This window comes from Leucopleurus acutus (assembly GCF_964270905.1).
Source record: "Leucopleurus acutus genome assembly, chromosome: 8".
NCBI lineage: Eukaryota > Metazoa > Chordata > Mammalia > Artiodactyla > Delphinidae > Leucopleurus > Leucopleurus acutus.
In genome coordinates, this window is record NC_139151.1 from 41,951,027 (window position 1) to 41,959,754 (window position 8,728).

An 8,728-nucleotide genomic window follows, 5' to 3' on the forward strand; every position below is an offset into this window, starting at 1 on the left:
CTGCCACTGGTTTCACAATAAAAATAATTGTACTAGTGAAATATGACATAAAAGTGCTTAAGGATTTTAAGTTGATTCTAAATGAAATATAGATTAACGATTGGCATGCCTCGCCAAGATACCAACATTTATAATGGTTATAGTTTATTGAATATCTATTATATGCCAAGCATTATTAGGGACTTTGCATACATTTGCCTGTAAAGTTTATGTACATCATTAATTTTTAAGGTTAATTTTTGCCATTTTATAAATTGAAATTTTAAGCTCAGGGAGATGAAATAATTTGCTCACACAGCTAATAAGAGTAGGGACTAAGATGACTGATCTCAGATCCTTTTTTCCACAAGATTCTTACTCTTTTTCTCTTTCTGCCTCATTAGTGTGATTGTAGGTTTCATTAAGGTGGAAAAAATAACTGAAATAAAGGATGTAATAGGCACAGTTTAATCTAAACTGTTCTGAGTTCCATTTTGAGTTTTCCCTTTGATTGAGAACACCCACAGCTTAAGAGGAAAGCTGGAGTACTTCTAGAGTACAGGTAATCAGATGGAGAAGAGATTTGAATTTATTTTATATGAGGAACAGTCCAAAGAACTAAGAGTTTTTGACCTGGAAAGCAGAGCCCACAGTAGCTCAACATTGGGAGGACTGTTATTTGAAAAAGATGTTACATTTTTTTCTCTGTGACTCTACAGAGTGGAACTAGGACTAATAAATTAAAGAGTCATGAAGCCAGCCTGGCATAACATAAGTTAGAATTTTCCAACAGAGCTGTCAGCAAGTATACTGAAATCTCTGTGTGGTGGTGAGCTGACTGGCATTGGAGGTATTCAAGTAGACGGTAGCTGATCACTTAGTTGGAAATCAGTGTAGAATCACTGGTAGTCTCAGCAGACTTTTAAAATTCCTTTCAATTCTTGGAGTCTTTAATGTTATAGAAACTGCAATATATTTAAGGGGTGGTTGTTAGCACACATTTCTTTTTTTTTTTTTTTCAGTTGGTAACATCCCTTTTTTATTCCTTGGTAAGGGTTTAAAAAATTCGAGAACAGACACATTTTTTTTTTTTTAGTCTTACACAGGAAATTTCCTTCCAAAAGTCTCCTGAGAGGTGTATACCATACACAGGAATCCATCTTCATCCTTCTCACTTTAATACACTTCACAAATCAGCGTGGACACACTCACCATGCTATGCCCATTCACTAACAGGAAGACTTGGTTAGCGTTGAGCTGTAAGCACCTTCTAATTATCTTGATGAGCTCACTCATGTTGACATGATCAGACACCAAGAACTTTGTTTTATCCAGGACCGGAAGCTGCTTCTCACCTTTGTATTGTTCTATTATTACTGGGATTTTGGTAAGATGCTGCTCTCAGGTTAAGTAGGCCATCTTCTACTCTTTGTTCGAAGGTTCGGTGCTGTTTGAAGGTTTTCTACGGCATGGCGGGGCAGGCTGGGCGGGGGCGGCGAGGTGGAGGGTCCCGGAGGCTCCAGGCGGTGGCTGCAACAGCCAGCACACATTTCTTAAAAGGTAATTTTATTGAATACTTTCATTATGAAACCAGATTCAAACAGAAACAAGCAACAGCACACCTACAAGTTAGAGCAGGCAAGTAGTCGTTGGTAAGGAGAGAACAAGATTTATGTACAATTCCATCCACTGTGTTAAACACTTGCCAAACAATAATTATTTACTTTTGGACAAAGATCCCTGGTGTGTATTTTCGACATTCTTTAAGGGAGCTGACTTAAATGTTTTCATCTCCATCTCCAGCATGTCTTAAGTCTTGGCAAAGGAAGAAGCCAGGGGAACCTTTACTCTATAGAAGGTGAATGTTCTTGGCTGTGATGGCGGTAACTCTGCAGTTACATGGGGCTCATTCTTTCCATCTCATACATTGAAAAGACCTCCCAGGAAGAGCTGCCAAGACATCCGTGGTCCACGTGGCCTCCTCGAGCTACACTAGGATGCTTTGTGGACAGCGTGCTGGACCTTCATGCAGCACTTGCAAAACATAAGGCATATTCTATCCTCCCCACCCTCATCCCTCCAAAAACTTCCTTTGCCAGTTTTCTTTACTGATCTGTACTTAATAATGAATAATGGCCGTCTGAGTAAAAGTGTCTTGAAAGTCCCTTTTTGTATTTTATAACCTTGATGCTCAAAGTGTGGTCTGTGGACCAGCATCAACATCACCAGGAATTTGTTAGAAATGCAGGTTCTTGGGCCTCACGACAGACCTACTCAACCACAATCCACATTTTAATAAAATTCCCAAGTGATTTATATACACATTAAAATTTGAGAAGCACTCTTTTAGACTACGTGCTCATGATCTTACACATTTTATAAGCGTGCTATATGGTTTAGTACTTTCTCACAGTGTTCCAATTTCACTTTGTACCTCTTAGTTTGAGGACAGTAAGATTTCTGGAACTATTGCCTAAACGCAAATCTTCAACTAATCCTTTACTCTCAATCCTCATAACCCAATTGCCCACCAATTATATAACTTTAAATCCTTCCTTCTTATTGCCCCTCCACCTGCTACAACAGACCTGGATAAGGCTCCATCATCTCCATCTGGACTGTAATTATATCCTCTTGCTAGATTTTTTCTGCTTTCATTCACTCTCCAAACTGTGGGCAAAGGTAATTTTTTATTGAAATGTATCCTTGCTCCAGGGCAATGTCCTAACTTATTAGTCTGCATTCAAACTCTTCTCTAATTGGTCTCCAGTAACCTTTTAACTTCTGCTATTGACACATTTCTATCAAACATGTTAATTCTAACTATAAGCTACTACTGGCCATTTCCATTTTCCTGAAAGCCCATCCTCACATTTCTTCCTAGACTCATCATGAAAATAAAGCCCTCTACACTTTTCTGAGGAAGAATGAATAGCTTCTTCCTTTGGTAACATAACACAGTTTACACACCTGTGTCATGTTCCACTTTTATTCATTTTCTTATTTTCATACACTGTTAGATAATGATGCTTGTATGGCAGGGATAAGGGAGGCATTTAGTGTATGGCTTAAAAAAAACTAAGTTCTAGAGTGAAAAACTATGTCAAATTCATTCCCTCCTTACTACCATGTAACCCTAGGTCAATTACCCCTCTAAGCCTCAGTTTCCTTATCTATAATACGGGATAATTACACCTATATAAACGGATTTGTGAGGATTAAAATAAAATGTGAAGGTTTAGTTCATATGATGTTTAGTTCATAATAATAATTCAGTTTTGTTCTAGAAGGACACAGTATATTGGGTGGTAATCAAGGCAGGGGCGGTGACATACCATGGAAAATGATATGAATGCAAATTTTAGAATTAGAAGACAAGGGTGAGGCTTCACCATAGGGGAAATAAAAAGCCCAATAATTAGAACTAAGATGTAGGACTAGAGGATTCACAGTGACTGGTCTTGATGCTGAGTTCCCTGGACTGGAGCTTCTGTGGATTGACTCTAGTGGCCCCAAGAAGGTGGGCACAGGTGATGCAGAACTAGAGAACAAATTGTGTCCCTATGAAGTGACCTGTAAGAAGTGTGAGGTCATGCTTTCCATTTTGTTTCTTCTGTCCTTCCTGATGACACCCAGCATTTTGTGGGTCTTGGCACGTGAGATTCTTCCTCCCTCCCTGCCTTCCTTCCTCTCTCCCTCCGTTCTCTCCCCCCCTCACTGTCTTTCTTCTTTCTTCTTTTCTGGTCTTCACTCTCCCAGCTGAAAATGTCAGAAAGATCTAGCAGAGTGAGTTTAGTGACAGTGAATATTTGCTCAATATACACTCAGTTAAAACCAACACACACAGATGGAGACAATTGTCTGTCATTATCAGCACTGACAGATTTGAACTAATATCCTAGAATGGAAAGTGACCTGCCACTTTCTATGAGTCATATACAGTGATTCTGATTGAAGAAGACAGTACTAAATTAGAGACATAGTCCATATAATAAAAAAAAACAAATCTTGAATCTTAATTTCTAACATGTATCCTAAAAAAGGCTTCATTCTTGGAATACTGATTTATCATCCAACAAATTCTTATTCACTTTGAAGGGAAGTAGGAAGTGAGAAAGAGGTGCCTTTCCTAGACTGTAGCCTGGGTACCTAGGGCTCAGACAGACTTCAGGATTTTAGGGTGGGAGAGCACAGATCTGTAGACTTAGACTTCTGATCTATTTGGAGCCCAGTCACAGACGGAGCCCAGTAGCAGGGTAGTCATAGCCATGTACCAGGGTGTTTACATAGGTGTGCTGCACAGTTTAATTAATACACATTAATTTTTGCTAAAACAGAGCATATATCCTGTTTTATGAAGTCGAGGAATATGGTATGGGATTGAGTACAATCTGTTGCAAGAAAAAAGAGACAGAGTGTGAGGCCAAGCTGATGCCAGAAGAGTGGCGTTGACTGGATCCCATGAGAACTTGGCCTTGTGAGTATGAGATGAACATAGTTGTGGCAGTGAACAATTTTAATTGTACAGGAACATGGTGCTGATAGGCAGATGACAACGTGGATAAATTATGTGATAATTTTTATGCTATAGAAGTCACTGGGTTGTAATTTTTTGGTTTACAGGTCTAATATCTTGAGTCTTTGTTTCATTCAAGTTTGACCTACAGTTCTAGAATTTAAGTGTGCTGAAAAAACAAAACAAACAAACACTGCAACAGTGCTGTTACTACTTTCTATTCTTTTCTCAAATTTATAAAAAGTATGGGGAAAAGTTTAATTTTTACTGCATAGCTACTACGTGCCATGTTGTTATCAGGTATTTTACCCATCTTGTTTCATTAAATTCTCAAAATCATTAAGGTAGAGATTAATAATTCCATTTCATAGATAAGGAAGCCAAAGTTTCAAGGGGTTGAATAAGATATTTAAGATCACAAAGCAAGTTCTAAGATAAGTTTTAAATGCAGGTCACTTGGAATACACACACACACACATACACACACACATATATGTATATTTTTTTCTATTTGTTTTTATGGCTCTTAGATTACAGGACCCACAATCTCAAGATACACTGAGACAGACACAGGCCTGGACTCTGTCACTGTCCTCACTACCAACTCTGTGATATTAAACAAATATGCTTAACCCTTCAGGGACTCAGTTTTCTAATCTGTAAAATTAGAGGACTTGGACCATTTGCTTTATGTAACACTTTCATGCACTAATCTTTGTGTCTACACAAAGTTTATGTGTAAGAACTTCCATTTAAAATTCTACTTGGGGACAAAAAAATTAGAATAGCTAGAGACTTAAATAGAACTAAGGAAAAACATCAGGGAGCAGAGTTCATGGCTTAATTGGCTTTGAACTAGCCAGTCTAGTTGGAGTATCATGGGCTTCATGGTGGATGAGCAGAAATGGGGAGAGTTCAATTAGGAGTAACTACTGCTGAGGCAGTGTTGGATTGCAGTAGAGTAGAAAAAGCATGGAATAACAGATACCTGAGTTTGAATCCTGATTTGATCAATTACTAGTTATATAACCTGAGCATAATTCTGACTCTTAGTTTCCTGCTGTGTACGTTGGGAGTGATTGTGGAGCTCTTGTGAGAATGGAATGAGGTCCTGGGAATGAACCACCTAGCACATGACATAGAACATGGTTGGTACTCCATGAGTGCCAGCTTCCTCCTTTCTCTCCTATATGTGTGACACTGGCACAAACTCTGCACGATAAAAATCTGAGTCATGTCAGCATAAAATTCCCCAGGCAATATGTCTGGACCATCAAACAATTCTAGGAAGATCAGAATTGTGGAAAAACGTCTAGACTGACTCCGTCACCACCTCCTGTTCCAGAAGCACCACACCATTCATTTCCCTGATCTTTCTATTTTCTAACAGTCTCTGAGTAATCCCTTTTGCATTTTTTGAGGAAAGTTTGATGTGTGAGGAATGGAGGCCTGGCCACACACCATGGATGTTTGATTTCCCTTCTCCCTCCTTCTCCCACCCTCTTCTCTTGAAGAAGCCTTAATCAGAGCTGTTGCCAGGTGATGAGGTCTCCACATTCTTTCCAGCAGCTGCTATTTATGTACGGTGTCTGGTGGTGTTTTAATGCCTGGTTCAATATTTACCTGTGAGGGCTTTACTTAACTCTCCTTAGTCACAGAATTGAGCTGTCCAGATAATACTATCTTGGGGATTGCTATGAAGTATCCCCAAAGCTGACCACTCAGTATTCACTCATCTTTCCAGAAACGTTCTTCCAGGTAGCATAGCAGGCTCTGAAATGAAATCTGCCGCCATTTTTCCCTGGGCTCTTTGAGCTGTGAACAGTAGGAACATGGTGAATTGATTAAAAGAAGCACATCACAAGTGTGTGGGTAACTGAAAGTTAGAAACAAAGGGATAGAGTGTTTTATTTGCCTCACTATACACTCTTATGAGTCAAGAGAAGAAGTAAAACAAAACTCTTGACTCAAACTCTTCAGCTGCAATGCCCACTTGAAAAGTCATATTGGTGCAGAACCCTGCAGTAAATATGGTGTTTTCAGATCTGTTACTTCATACCAGTAGCTCCATGTGTCAGCACATGGCTGGTGTTATTATCCCCATTTATAGATGGAAATGCAGGCCTAGAGCAGTTGGGTAACTTGTCAAACCATTTCAAATGCTTTGCAGAATGAAATGGGAAGAAATTAGGCAAAATAATACATATGTAGAAAGAGACACATACGATCACTTAACAACCAGATTTACGATAGGACTGTTACCATCAACCCATTCTATGGATGAGAAAACATGGCTAACAATTCTGTCTTAATTTGCCCAATTATATCAAATACTTTTCAGGATGATGGAGAGGATGCATTTGTACAGTGTTAAAATGACTGTGGTAGGAAGTATGTCATGGGGTTGGGGGCACGGACACGGGTTCGGATAAGCCTGTCTTTGAATCCTTGTTCCCCTATGGAAGTAACTTAACTCTTCTGGTTTTGATCCTAGTTGCTCATCACTCTGTAGTTCAGTTTCCTAATTTTTAAAATGGGCATGAATAATTTCTAATTAGCACTGTTTTAAGAATTGAAGTCAATATGTCTGGGAGAGACTCAAGGCTGGCTCACACAATGGAGATTCGTTCTCAGTGTTTGCGATTCCAGAAAGGTGCTCACACCATTTCGGTTTGTCTCTATTTTTGACTGAGCCTCTGGGAATTGAGGAGAGAGAGGAACTGGCTTGAAGCAAACCACCACTGCATGCACAGAATCCTGGCTTGCTGGCCAGGTCTGTGTCCTCTGTAATTACAATGACATCTCAATATGTTTTCATGTCTCAGGTAGTCTTGCTTGTATCACATTTGCATTTGAAAGTTACAGCTCCGGAACCATAAATGCTGAAAGGTCTCCAGGTAACTTGATGCCAAGAGCTCGCCTTCAAAATGCTGTCAGGAAGATTCACTTTTTACAACACTTTTTATAGGAATTCCTGTGGAGGAGAATACTCAGGAGAAGAATTTGGCCTCCCAGGTTTGAAGCACATCTGGTTGTTTGAGTTGTGAAAAGTAGTCCATAACAATGGAGAAAATGAGGTAAATGTGAAATTCGAGCCGGACCCAGTCAGGAGAAACGCAAATTGCAGACAGCTTTGTTTATCTTTCAAAACATCCTGCTGGTTCATAAATTAGATTGGGATTCCTTAAATTAATCAAAATGAAAAACCAGTGGTGTCCCAATGGAGCTATGTTGATATAATTAATTCTCTTTATTCAGAGGATACTTACCAAGTTGTGGATTTTCTGGGACTCTTGCTTTTCCCTCTTACATCCAATTGTTTACGTTTTGGTTTGTTCTCTTTCTGCCTAACCCTATATTCCATAATGTGTGGGTAGAGAAGGCGGAAGGGACCCAGGAAATGAACTATTAGTATAATCCAATAGCTTAGTCTCAGCATTAGGTATGCACTTATGAGATATTTACTAGATGAAGGAAATCTGCTACTTATGAGCAGTCTGAATTAATTAGGTTCTGGGGTTGCCATGAAGTTTGTTAATCCATTTTATTCTTACTCCCTATGTAGGTAACTGATTGAGCCATCGGAAGTCATAATGAGAGGTTTTTCTTTGGGCTGTTTGTATTTTCATGATAGCCCATGGGTTAGAGAAAATAGTCAGATTTGGAATTTTGTGAAAATTAAATTGTAACCAAACCAGTAGAGACATCCAATTATCCTAGTCAGAAGAAGCTTCTGGTTGCTCTGAACTCTTAAATAACAGTGCATATCTGTGTGTCTCCCTTTGGCAATTGCCATATGCCTTGCATTACACTGCTTTGGATACAGTCCATCTCCCCCACTAGACTGCAGTGCAGGCACCCTGAAGGCATCTCTGTACTCGTCTTTGTTGTAATCAGAGCAGTCCAGTAAGACTATCATGTTAGCCACATTGGTAACTTACCATTTTCTAGTGGCCACATTAATTAAAATGAAAACAGAAAAACAGATGAAATTAACTTTAATAATATATTTACTTAAGTCAGTACATCCAAATTATTATCATTGTAATATGTAGGTGATATAAGAAACCATTAGGGATGTCTCACACCCTTAAAAATTCAGTCTTGGATATCTCGTATGTATTTTACACTTGTGGTACATTTCAATTCAGGCAAATCAGATTTTAAGTGCTCAGTAGTTACATGTGGCTTACTGGCTTTCATACTGGACAGGCCAAATCTAGACCACTTCAC

The 8,728-nt window shown here is 39.0% G+C and overlaps 1 pseudogene across 1 annotated transcript; it reads right to left on the reverse strand.

The window, feature by feature from the left end:
• Nucleotides 1-814: 814 nt before the first annotated feature.
• Nucleotides 815-8,414, reverse strand: LOC309965444 (microtubule-associated protein 1 light chain 3 beta-like; annotated as a pseudogene). Its single transcript has 2 exons — nt 8,289-8,414; nt 815-1,441 (listed from the first exon to the last, which is right to left on the reverse strand). The product of its transcript is annotated as a microtubule-associated protein 1 light chain 3 beta-like (transcript).
• Nucleotides 8,415-8,728: the final 314 nt, after the last annotated feature.